This window comes from Pithys albifrons, chromosome Z, assembly GCF_047495875.1.
Source record: "Pithys albifrons albifrons isolate INPA30051 chromosome Z, PitAlb_v1, whole genome shotgun sequence".
Lineage (NCBI taxonomy): Eukaryota > Metazoa > Chordata > Aves > Passeriformes > Thamnophilidae > Pithys > Pithys albifrons.
Window position 1 is genome coordinate 6,253,584 of NC_092497.1, and position 12,745 is coordinate 6,266,328.

Here is a 12,745-nt window from a genome sequence, read left to right on the forward strand (position 1 = left end):
GAAGCAACATTTTCACAGGAAGAGTGATTAACCACTGGAGAAACTTACTTATGAGTTTGGTAGATTCACTAATGTTAAAAATGTTTAAATCAAAATATTCTAAAAGATATATTCCAGTTCAAACAGAATTAATTCATGGAAGTCCTATGACTTCTGTTATGAGAGAGGTCAGATGAAATGTTCACAATGGTCCCTTCTGGTTCCATAATCTATGAAGCTATGAAGCTATATGAACCTCTTTCAAGAAATAAAGATGATGGTAACTGTCTATAAATACTTGATAACATGAAATTGCTGGAGGAACTATTTAAGGTGGTTAATGATGGTATTATAGGGAATAATGTCCTCAAATTGCAAAGACCAAGGTAGAATATTTAAGAAAGTATTTTCTAGAAGTGAGGTCAATTGCATAATGGAGTAATTTGCAAAATTGAGTTCTATAAAAAGAGCTGTGCAAAAAGAGAGTGAATAAAGCCTGTGATTAGTGTATGAAACAAGTGTGTTTTAAAGCTGGCTAATTCAAAACTAAGTTATTCAAGGGACTCCATCACCGTGTTTTATTTAACGATTTTAAAAAACATTTTCTTGGGTTTTTTTTTTTTTTTTTTTAGAATTGGTTAGAAAATGGCTAATACTTTCTCATCTGAGCAGAGGACTTCAAGCAGTAATTTTTCTACCTGATGTGACAGATCTTAGGGGGGAAATGCCTAGTCCATGAAAAAAAACAACCAAACAAACAAAAAACCCCCAAGCTTTCCCTTGTGACTTTCTTACTTTATTCCTCAAAGGAGAAAATATTTCCCTTGAAGTCATATACTACTAAACAACAATTCAGTGTACACCCTTCCACCTTAGTGCAAACTGACTCTACAAGCCAAAGCTGTGAATATAGAAGGGTCTGACATTATTTGCAACTCTGGTCGTGTTTCCTGTGGTTCCTCTCAGCTTTTTTTTGCATACTGAAGTGGTTTGTCAGAGCTTTGCACACATCTGTGTCTAATGGAGCCTCATTACTGGCCTGTGCAGAGACAAGTGAGGTGGAGAAGGATGACAAGGTTTGCATTAATTGCACAGCTATCTGTTGTTCCAGGGGCCATTCAAGCATATAATAACTTAAGTAGAGTTTCAGTGAGTTGGAAGTTGTTGCTTTTTGGAATGTTTTGGCAAGCTGATTTCTTATTATAGCACAGTTGGTATTTCTTTTTAAAGTCTTGACAGAAAGCTGTAGGTGGTCACATAGCTTTTGTCCTGATAGCAATACATTTTAAACATTCCATTAGTCAGGAAAGAAGTTGACTGCTGCAACTGGATTTTATTATATTGAAGTTCTTGATAGAGGTCATCTCAAACAGCATGGTTCAGGTATGAATCTACCTGAATATTCTCATAAAACCTGGGCATAGTTAGTGCTTTCTTTGCCCTATTAATTAGGGATGCTGGTAGATGAAAAGTTCATCTCAGTATTCCTATTCAAACTCTTCTAAGTGTGGAGTATCTTATGATCTTGACCAACAAAATTTGCCATGCCCTCAAGCTAATCTTAAGTAAATTTGATGGCATTAGGCTGAAATCTGCACTGTCTTTGTTCTTACTGCTTGTCTATAAAGGAAGCTTTTTGCAGGTTACTCAAAGGTTCCAATTTGTGGGTGTCGTTCATACTATTTTAAAAACATCTTTGATTTTACATCAAGTCTGTTATTTGCACAGCTTTAGAAGTCATAGAAATTGACAGAAAAAAACAGAGAAGTTTAGCCAAGAAAATACAATGCATGGTGAACTTTATGCTGTTTAGATAAATTAAGTTGGTAGAAAACCTGGGAAGATAATGTTTCTTGAAGTTTTTGAAGTGGTAGAGACTGGCTTATACAATATCACTAGAAAGTCATTCTCTTTCTCATTGCTTTGGCATTAGTCAGATCCAGTCACAAGTCTAAACAGTTTTTCTGTCTATTTCAATCATAAAATGAATCTGTGCTTGAACTTTAATTGGACTAGGTATCAATAAGGATTTCAGCAATTGTGTTTTGTTGGTAGGGCTACCCAGAGAAATTAAAATATATGAAAATATCAACATGGAAAAATTAATTTATCAAGAGTGGAAGATGTAGGGCTTTAAATACTTGTAAGAGATTAGTTCATTTCAGAATCCGTGTCAAGGCATACAGTTTTTTTTAGATATTGAGCCCAAAGACAAAACTACAGTTCAGCCTATTTGCCTCAGTCTCTTTTAGCACTAAGTTGCTGAAATTAGCATCTATTTTGGATGTCCTGAGGCTTCCATATATTGGTCATTCACATATTCTAGTGGACCATACCTTTAGGTCACTGATTTTTGTAGGTGACAAAGACCAGCCCATATAGAGCTACAACACAATCACTATTAGCCTATGTGGAAAGCTAAGATTAGAGATTAGGTCACATCTACTTTTAAAACTGCATTTTGCATGTTTTAGTCTAGTTTACTTGTTGTCATTTGCAATACACAATCAAACACACAAAGGACAGCATCACTGCCATGTTTGAATCACTCACAGTATGAGATGGATCTTCCAACAAATGGTTTTCGATGGCAGTTAAAATGCATAAAATTATACTTCCAAGATTTACAACCAGTTGATTGTAATTTACATCTTATTAGTAAAGGAAAAAAAAATCCATTACCAAATGTAAAATTAAATGATCATTAAGATAATTACCCAGTTTGTTGTTCTCATAGAGTTTATTGTGTCTGCACAAATAAGACCTTAAATTGTGCAGAAATCAATAAATTCTTTTGTTGTTGTTTTCATTGGTGTTGTGACAAAACATGCATATATTTAAAATGTTTTGGTATAAAAGACTTGAGTCAGAGTGTAGTTCAGGTTTTGCAGAAAAATGTAATACCTGACCTCACATGGACCAAGAATACAAATTATTGTTTTAGCAGATATTCATGGACAAAATTTGCTAGATGTTTTCAGGTGGTTGGGGCCTGGTAGCTCTTGTCCTGAGTTCTTTTGAAAAACAGAATATACATGCCTTATGCCTGAATCATAAGAGTACTGGCAAAGTGAACATTTGTGAATGTAAGTCTAAATGTTATATTATCTAATGTACAAATTTAGTGGTATATATTGTTCCTTCCTGATTATGAGAAGTGTTTTGGCTCCAAAAAATTCAGCTGTCTTATCAAGGCAAGTAATTAAAATCCAAAAAGTGGCTTCTATTTTCAAGTGATGAATCACAGTGCCTAATTTTTAGATGTCTTGACAGTAGAACTGCTGGTAGTTTGACCAGGTTGAGAGTTATCTTACCTTTCTTTAGCTAAATGTTCCATAAATTTATATCTCAGGTTTCTTTATTAAAAAAAAAAACAAAACAAAACACCAAAAAAATACCAACAAAAAAAACCACCAAAAAACAAAACAAAACCTTGTATATGTCATTTTTAATGACTGCATTACAATGAGAGGAATCACCCTTAAAATGGACTATTTTCCTCCAAGGATTACAGAAGATTATGACAATCATAAGCTTTGATGAAGACATCTGCATAGTAAACATCTGCATCTGAGCAAAGAAAGTACATTCTTAGAGTCTATAAATAATGCAAAGAAACACTCACATCAGTTCCTGTGCTTCTTCCCTGGCAGGATAAAGACTATAGAGAAAAGCAATGAAAAAAGTCCGAACACCTTGAGTTTGCTTTTTGAGAAGGTTCCAAATTAACTTTATCTACCTGATTACAAGAACGAAGATAAGTTTAGTAGTTGCTGAGACATGGCAGTTAAAGAGTCTTTCCCTTTTCTTTATTTCTATTATTAATCATTATTTGAATTTTGCCCTGTGTTCTGGTAAATTCCTATTTTACACCAAGTGGTTTTTTCCTCTCCCTGAGTAGCTACTGTGTGAAAATATCTAAGAACTATATCCTAATGATTTCATTAAACCCCTCAGCCCTCTCTGGGGTCCTCCAGGGTTATTTTCTTTGCACACAATGGCTGCCATTACACTCTCTCCTCATTCTTAACGGGTGAATAAGGTAAAGAGAAAAAGCCAAACAACCAAGCAAATAAATAAATAAATAGTACCGTGACACACATACCCCAAAGCTGGATCATACAAGCTACAATAATTCATAAACAGGGGAGGAAAGGCATAAAAAACAACAGCAACAAAACACAATTCCCCAAACAGTTGGCACATAAAACAGCCCAGAGGCAAACTCTCTTGTAGCACATGAGACAAACACATAGGTATTTATGTGCAAAACAATTCAGTTTACTTTCCCTAATCCTCCTGATTCCTCCCTCCCCTGACAAAAAACCTGTGGTGTTTATCACAGGAAAGATGGTACTTTGCCTTGTCACTCATATAGCCCTTGGATATGCAGAGCCTTAAAAGAAGCCCAGGTATACTTTCTTTTGATATTTTGATGGAATGGGACAATAAAGGAGCTCTGGTGACAGCCAAGGACAAAATGTCAGAACAGAGAGTTGAATTTACTCAATTAGACATAGTTCTATTGTATCATACTAAAATAAATAAAATGGGCTGAAGGGTCACGTTCTACAAATAATGACTCATCTTCATCCATTATAAAGAAAATAAATAGATATTTAGCCAGACTGATTACCTAAGGTGTATAAAACTTCTGGTGCTTTATACAAAACTGTAAATGTTTATGTTTGCTATTTATGCTGTTTATGCTGATCTGAGGGGCAAAATAGAGTGTATTGGGTTTGTGTGGCAAAGTTATTGTAGCGGGGCATTACAGGTGTGACTTTTAAGAAGCTGATAGAAGCTTCCTGATACCTGATTTTAGGGAAATACTGAAATGGACCCCAAGGGAAACAGTGCTGCAGAAACATGCTTAGTCCAAAGAAGCTGCATGGAAGAGATTTTGTCGTTGAAGTTTTAAAGTTACTTGTACTGGGGTTTTAGTTGCAAAGTTTGTATCACTTCTCCTTGCTCATTATCACTTTCTGGTGGGCTGCCACCACCCCACCCCTGTTCTCTGTGTCTCCCGATGACTCATCCTGGGAGTTCGTTAAACACTTCTTTGTCTCTTCACGGGTTGGGTGAGCGCCCCCACTCAGGGAACCCCCAGGACAGGGGATGGTCCAGACCCGTCCCCCTGCACTGCCACAGCAGGAGCTGCGGGAACATGCCCAGGCTGCCTTCCCCCTCTCCCCGGCACTGCCGGAGAGGCGGCGGTGACAGGAGCTTGAACGGAGCTGCCCCTGCGGCTCCAGGGCAAACCGGGATGGCCCCTGCTGGTCCAAGTAGAGGAGGTCTGTGCTTGAATTGGCCTGCATCGTGGAGCCAGGGCAGCATAGCTATGGTGGCTGCCCGGCTTCCGCCCCATCCTAATTCTATTGGCTACTGCCCCCATCTGTCCCCAACCCACGGACTTTATATTGGGTGTTATGCCCCCCCACTGTCCTGTATGCTAGCTACGCACCCAAGACTCTGCCTCTTCCAAAGTTCTTGCCCAATCCAGACCCAGCTCTGGCACCTTCACCCTGAGAACTTAGACCTGAGAGAGTCAATTCCAGCTGGCTCCAAGACAGATGCACCACTGGCCAATGCTGAACCCATCAGAGTCCTGGCAGGACCTCTGGGATAATAGATACAAGAAAGTGGGAAAACAACATCTGGAGAGAAAAGTGAGATGACCTAAATGCAATAGACACCCAAATCAGTGCAGAAGGAGGGACAGGAGGTGTTTCAAGGTGCTGGAGTGGAGATTCCCCTGCAGCCTGTGGTGCAGCCCATGACGGGGCAGCTTTGCCCCTGCAGCCCACAGAGGCCCATGGCAGGGCAGAAATGCACCTACAGCCCCTGGAGGAGCCCACACTGGAGCAGGGCAACACCCAGAGGCGGCTGTACCTCCTTGGGACACCTGTGCTAGACCTAGAAGGCCATGTGGCCTCATGAGAAGAACCCACATGGAGCAGGGTAAGAATAGGAGTTGTCATCCCGCTGCAGATGAAAGAGTAGCAGAGACAACATATGATGAACTGAGTACAACCTGTACTTCCTTTCCTCCTCCACTGCTGTGGAGGGAGGTAGGTAGAAGAAATCAGAAGTGAAATGTGGGAATGGGGAAGGGCAGAAGGGAATACAAAATGTTTATTCTGTCCATACTAGATCAATATAAGAAACCTGCAACAGTGCCTAGGAAGTGATTTTCAAGAGGAAGAAGAAAGACTAGTCTGAAAATTAGTCCTGGAAAGGTTACATAGCCCTCAAAGATAGTGCATTTTATGGCAAATTGAGTCTTATCTACTTACTGAGTGAAATAGATTTCCTCTGAGGGCTATTGTAATAGGAAATAAATACAGGAAAATTCACACTGGTATCATGATTTTGAAACATGTGAATATCTCATGTAATTTATTAGGCATTCATAAACACATATGAAAGCCTCTAAAACACAGAATTGCTGATTTTGGAAGGGACCTCTTGAGGTTATGTAGTCCAGCTTGTCTACTCAGGATCATCTGGAACAGGTTGCTCCAGAAGGCAGGACTGCTACTGTGCAGGCAAATCTTGATATCAGGAAACTTGGCATGAGAACACTTAATTCCTTCCCTCTAACCTCATACTTTAAAGTGTGCTTTTGCAAATTTCTGCTTAAATTTACTAAGAATGATGCTGCCTAGAAGAACTAAAAGTGATCATTTTAACCACACAACAGTAAAAGCACAGAATTATCAGGCTCCCAGTCCTAGACCAGGAATTTGGAGAGGAGGTGGTGAGCATCAGAGCAAGCACTGAAAATAAAAGGTTCAAAATTTGCCTCTTTGTATTCAACTTTCCACCATGAATCTCCATCAGCTACTAATTTTCCCTGCTGCTGTTGTGATAAAGAAAAAGTGATTATTGGGACACTGTTGTAAAATTACTAAGACCACGTTCTTTATTATATGATTAGAATTTTTCATCCACCTTCACAATTAATTACTCCACATGATCAGATGAAATTATTCAATACTACTGCAGTGCATCAAGGACTAACAGGGCTTTAGCTATGCTAGACACCATACTCTAATCTGCAAGATGAAAGTCCATGCATCACAGAGTTAATAGCCTAAATAGCCAGGAAACGTAGAGGACTGGTGGGTAGCTAAAGGCATGGGAAGATGAGATGCCCAAGGCCATATAGCAGATCAGAAGTACAATTGGCAGTAGAATTCAGATTTCAGGACTCCATACTCAATACCATCAGTAAAGCCATCTTTTTGTTACACTGACTCTTGTATGGAAATCTCCATGAGCTCGAATTCTCATGAATTCTTGTAAGTCTCTCTAATGCACACTTTCCTAATGAAAAGTAAGAATTACTAAATTAAACAAAAAGGAAATTCATTTTCAGATTATCTGTTGGAGAAAATAACATTGACATCAAAACTCTGAAATTAATTAAACATGAAAATGAAGAAATCATTGAGTGGCTCATTACTTGATAATATATGTTTGCAGTAACGCGACAAATATGACTAAGCTCAGAGTATTTTTCCCATACAGGAGGAAAGTATTTCTATTCAAAGTTAATAATGATGTAGTTGCCATTACAGAAACATGGTGGGTTTATTTGCATGACTGGAGTGCTGCTATGGGTGGCTACAAGCTCTTCAGAAAGGACAGGTAGGGTAGAAGAGGTGGAGGGGTGGTTCTATATATTGGAAAGTTTCTTGACTCTGTTGAACTTGGAGTCAGTAACAATAAGGTTGAGTGCCTGTGGACCAGAATCAGGGGAAAGGCCAACAAGGCTGACAACCTGCTGGGAGTCTGTTATAGACCACCCAATCAGGATGATGAAGGGCATGAATTATTCTACAAGCTGCTGGCAGATGTCTAAAGATCGGCTGCCCTTGTTCTTGTGGGTGACTTTAACCTGCCAGATATCTGCTGGGAGCTCAACACAGCAGAGAAGAGGCAGTCTAGGAGACTCCTGGAATGTATACAGGATAATTTCCTGCTTCAGCTGGTAAATGAACCTACCAGGGGTGGGGCCCTGCTAGATCTGCTGTTTACAGACAAAGAGGGGCTGGTGGGAGGTGTTGTAGTCAGAGGCTGTCTGGGGCACAGTGACCATAAAATAATAGAGTTTTCAATACTCAGGGATGCAAGGAGGGCAGATTTCAGCCTATTCAGAAGACTAGTTCAGAGCATACCCTGAGAAACAACCCTTAAAAACAAGGGCGGTACAGGAGGGATGGATGTGCTTCAAGAAGGAAGTCTTGAGTGCACAGGAATGGGCTGTACCAGTGTGCCAAAAGGCTAGCCGGAGGGCAAGACGACAAGCATAGTTGAACAAGGAGATTCTGAAGGAAATCTGGGGAAAAGGAGAGCTTACCGACTGATGAAGAAAGGGTTGGCTCCTCATGATGAGTCTAGGGATTTAGTTAGGTCATGTAGGAAGAAAATTAGACAAAAGCGCAATTTGAAGTTGATTTCACCACTTCTATAAGGGATACCAAAAAGCATATACATTAATAACAAAAGGAGGGGCAAGGAAAACCTCAATTCTTTGTTGGACTTGAGAAGGAAATGGTTAATCTGGATGAGGACAAGGCTGAGGTACTTAACATCTACTTTGCCTCAGTTTTCACCAACAAGACAGGTGGCCTTCAGGACAGCTGGCCCTTGGAGCTGATAGACAAAGGCAGGAAGATAAATAACCCCCCCAAATTCCGGGAGGATACAGTTAGTGATTTACTAAAACACTTGGATCCTCAGAAGTCAATGGGACCAGAGGGGATCCACCCCAGGGTGATGAGGGAGCTGGCAGAAGACCTTGCAAGAACTCTCCATCATAATAACAGCAGTCCTGGCTCTCTGGGAGGTCCCAGATGATTGGAAGTTGGGAAATGTCATGCCAATCTACAAAAAGGGCTGCGAGGAGGACCCAGGCAACTACAGGCTTGTCAGCCTGACCTTGCTGCCTGGCAAGGTTATGGAGCAGATCATCCTGATTGCAATCACACAGCACCTACAGGATGAACAAGGCCTCAGACCCAGCCAGCATGGATTTAGTAAGGACAAGTCCTGTCTGACCAACCTGATCTCCTTTTATGATCAGGTGACCCGCATGGTGGATGAGGGGAAGGCTGTGGATGTGGTTCATTTGGACCTCAGGAAAGTCTTTGACACTGTCTGCCACAGCATCCTGCTGGAAGAACCGTCAGGCTATGGCTTGGACAGGAACACTCTGTGCTGGGTTAGGAGCTGGCTGGAGGGCCGGGCCCAGAGAGTGCTGATGAACAGGGCTGTGTCCAGATGGCAGCTGGTCACCAGTGGTGTCCCACAGGGGTCAGTGTTGAGCCCAGTTTTGTTTAACATCTTTATCAATGCCTTAGAGGAGGAGATTGAGTCTGTCATTAACAAATTTGCAGATAACACCAAGTCGGGTGGCACTGTAAGCCTGCTGGAAGGCAGGAGGGCTCTGCAGAGGGACCTGGCTAGACTTGAGAGATGGGCTGATTCCAGTGGGAACAAGGCCAATTGCCGGGTCCTGAACTTTGGCCACAACAATCCCATGCAGCACCACAGGTTGGGGACAGAGTGCCTAGAGAGCAGCCAGGCAGAAAGGGACCTGGGGGTTTGGATTGACAGGAGGCTGAACATGAGCCAACAGTGTGCCCAGGTGGCCAAGAAGGCCAATGGAATCCTGGCCTGTATTAAGAATAGTGTGGCCAGCAGGACCAGGGAAGTGATCCTTCCCCTGTACTCAGCACTGGTGAAGCCATACCTTGAGGATTGAGGCCACACCTTGAGTATTCTGGGCACCTCAGTATGGGAGAGATATTGAGGTGCTGGAGTGGGTCCAGAGAAGAGCAACGAGGCTGGTGAAGGGACTTGAGCACAAGTCCTATGAGGAAAACTGAGGGAGCTGGGGTGGTTTAGCCTGGAGAGGACGTGGCTCAGGGGAGACCTTATCACTCTCCACAACTACCTGAAGGGATGTTGTAGCCAGGTAGGGATTGGTCTCTTCTCTCAGGCAAGCAGCAGTAGAACAAGAGGTCACGTGCTTAAGTTCTGCCTGGAGAGGTTTAGGTTGAATATCAGAAAAAAAGTTCTTTCAGAGAGAGTAATCAGGCATTGGAATGGCCTGCCCGGAGAGGTGGTGGTCTTACCATCTCTGGAGGTTTTTATGATGAGATTGGATGTGTCACCCAGTGCCATGATCTAGTAATCAAAGTGAGGTTGGATCAAGAGTCAGACTTGATGATCTCAGAGGTCTTTTCCAACCCAGCTTGTTCTTCTGATTCTGTAAAATATACCTGAAGCTCTGTAGATACACAGATATCTGAAGAAGAAGCATACTTCCTTGAGGCAGCTAAACTCCCAGCTACCGGATCTCCGTGGGGAGACTAATTACCTCTCACTGGTTGGAAATAATATAAACTTACAGTGTAAATTCACCCTTTGAAAGTTAAACCTAATCAATGCTTGGAAAGAAGTATTATGGGTATCCAACATGAGAACTATACTACGTGCTTGTTAATAACCATATAATGAATTTTTATACCTGAGGTAGTTTTCTTGTCTCCTTTATAGCTTGAGAGAACTGTTACCCCTAGAGCAAGATTTCCTGAGTGTCATGTTTTGACAGATGCACAAATACATTGAATGAATCATCTTCTGGTGATAACACACTGGTGACTACAGAGGTATCTGTGAGATATTTTGAAGAGCTAGTATGGAAACAGATAAAGCACACTCTGAGTGCTTACACTTTTGCTTTAACTGAAAGGGGAAATTTGATGCCATCAGTGTAGAAATGTGGCATACAATTTACCTCCGCTCAGGACACCTTAGTACCTCACCTGACCTTCAGTTCTCTCTCTCTGAAGACATGAGTCTGTTGGCGTCAGGAAAGGAAGTCTTCACTTTAGACCCCCAAGATGATGGATGCTGGTGTTCTGTAGTCCAGAATGTGGTGAGAGAAATGCCAAACTTTCACTGTTGTCAACATTTCCAAATTATGATCTGTCAGTGGTATAATTAGCTAAGCATTGTTATCATCTGTTAGTGGATAGATACTGTTAGTCCTCTTCTGTGAAGTTTCATTTTTTCCATTTGTTGTATAGGTGAGGATAAGGAGTGTGTTAGATCCTCTGGTTCATTAAGTTACTTTGTTCAGGACTACTAGCAAGAAAAGTGATAACGGGACTCACAGAGCTAACAAAAAGGTGATAATGGTGACAATAATGGAGAGCTGAGTTCTTCAGCCCCTGGGTGCTGGGCCACTAATGAAACTACTCAGGCATAGCTTTGGGAGAACTGAAAAGGGAGATTCCCAAGATGGGTATTAGGAGATATCACAAAGGGCTTATGGAACTGTGGAAAACTTGTCATGGGATGACACATGGAAGTGTCAAAGGTTGGGAAAGAGGGAGCTGAGGAGGGATGGCAGACGAAAAACTGCAAGAAAATAGAGAGGAGGACAGATAAAATATACAGCTACCTGCCAGCAATGCGCCAGGCTGTGTGCTTGTCTGATGGAACCCTGTATTTGATCACTGCAGTGTACCCTACCATCTTATGAAATATTTTGACTATTTACTTTTGTGCAGTTTTTGGGGGTGTTGGTTTTTGTGGGTTTTTTTATGTTTTTGTTGTTGTTTGGTTTTTTGGTGTTTCCTGATATACATCTAAATAATGCAAGATCCAAGTGCCAGAGACAGACAAGGGGTCTGAGCCTCATAAGGTTCATAGGTCTAAGTATCAAACTAAGGATGCCAGTGTGTTAGAGAGGTTTGGTTAACTGTGAAAGGGACCACCAGTCAAAGAATTCATAGCTCTATATGTTAATAGCTGTGTATGTGTATTATGTATGGGTATGTAAAAGTGTGTTGTATATATGACAGGCCTAAAGTCAGCAACTAGAAAAATAGAGGTTTATTTACTTTTTCCCAGTTAATCATGCTTGCACTTATGTGGGTGTATAACTCTCTAGTTAAATTCCAGATGAATAAGCTGGTGGGTAGGAAGACATCTATATATCTGCAAAGTTTCATAGTCCAAGCCAGTGATGAATGAGGTGTCTGGGATGTGGTCATGGATATTAGGTAGAATGATATCTTGCGCTAATATTCAAGACATCCCTAATTGTGAGGATGCTTGTGAGATGCTTGGGTGATTGCATGCATTTGTTCATTAACTGACATCAAGCTGGACTAGCCAATGAGTAGGGAGAAACTTGCACAGTGGATAGGTCTATACTTGAGACAGACCTTGAGGCCACACTGATACTGGGAACTGTGAACACGAGTATTTGTGAAAACTAGAGACTGAAAATGTGTGTGAACTTCAATCCAGACCCTGTGTCTGTGGGATACACCCTCAGCCTTGATGCTGGTCAAGCCCATAAAGGGAAATATCTGCAGCTGGACCTATTGGATGATGAGTGAGAAATTTCCATGTTCTGAATGTTTAGTGGATGGGAATGAAACAGCCAGGAGTCATTAGATTCATAGTCTTTTTCACATCTTTAAGCATGGAGGCAGTCTAAGTTCTTCCCTGAAACTTCACTACATTTCAGAGGCCAAAACCTTGAGGCTAAACATTGTAATATGAATTTTTCAGATTATTCTATTTTTTAATACGTTTCCATATATGTTCATATGTGTTCTATAAATCCTTCCAAATTCATTTGCAAAAGCAGAAAGATACTGAGAAATATATATTAAAAATATTTTAAAAATATTAAAAGGTGACAAGTCTTCTCTCTCTGTAACCTAAGAAGTAGAAA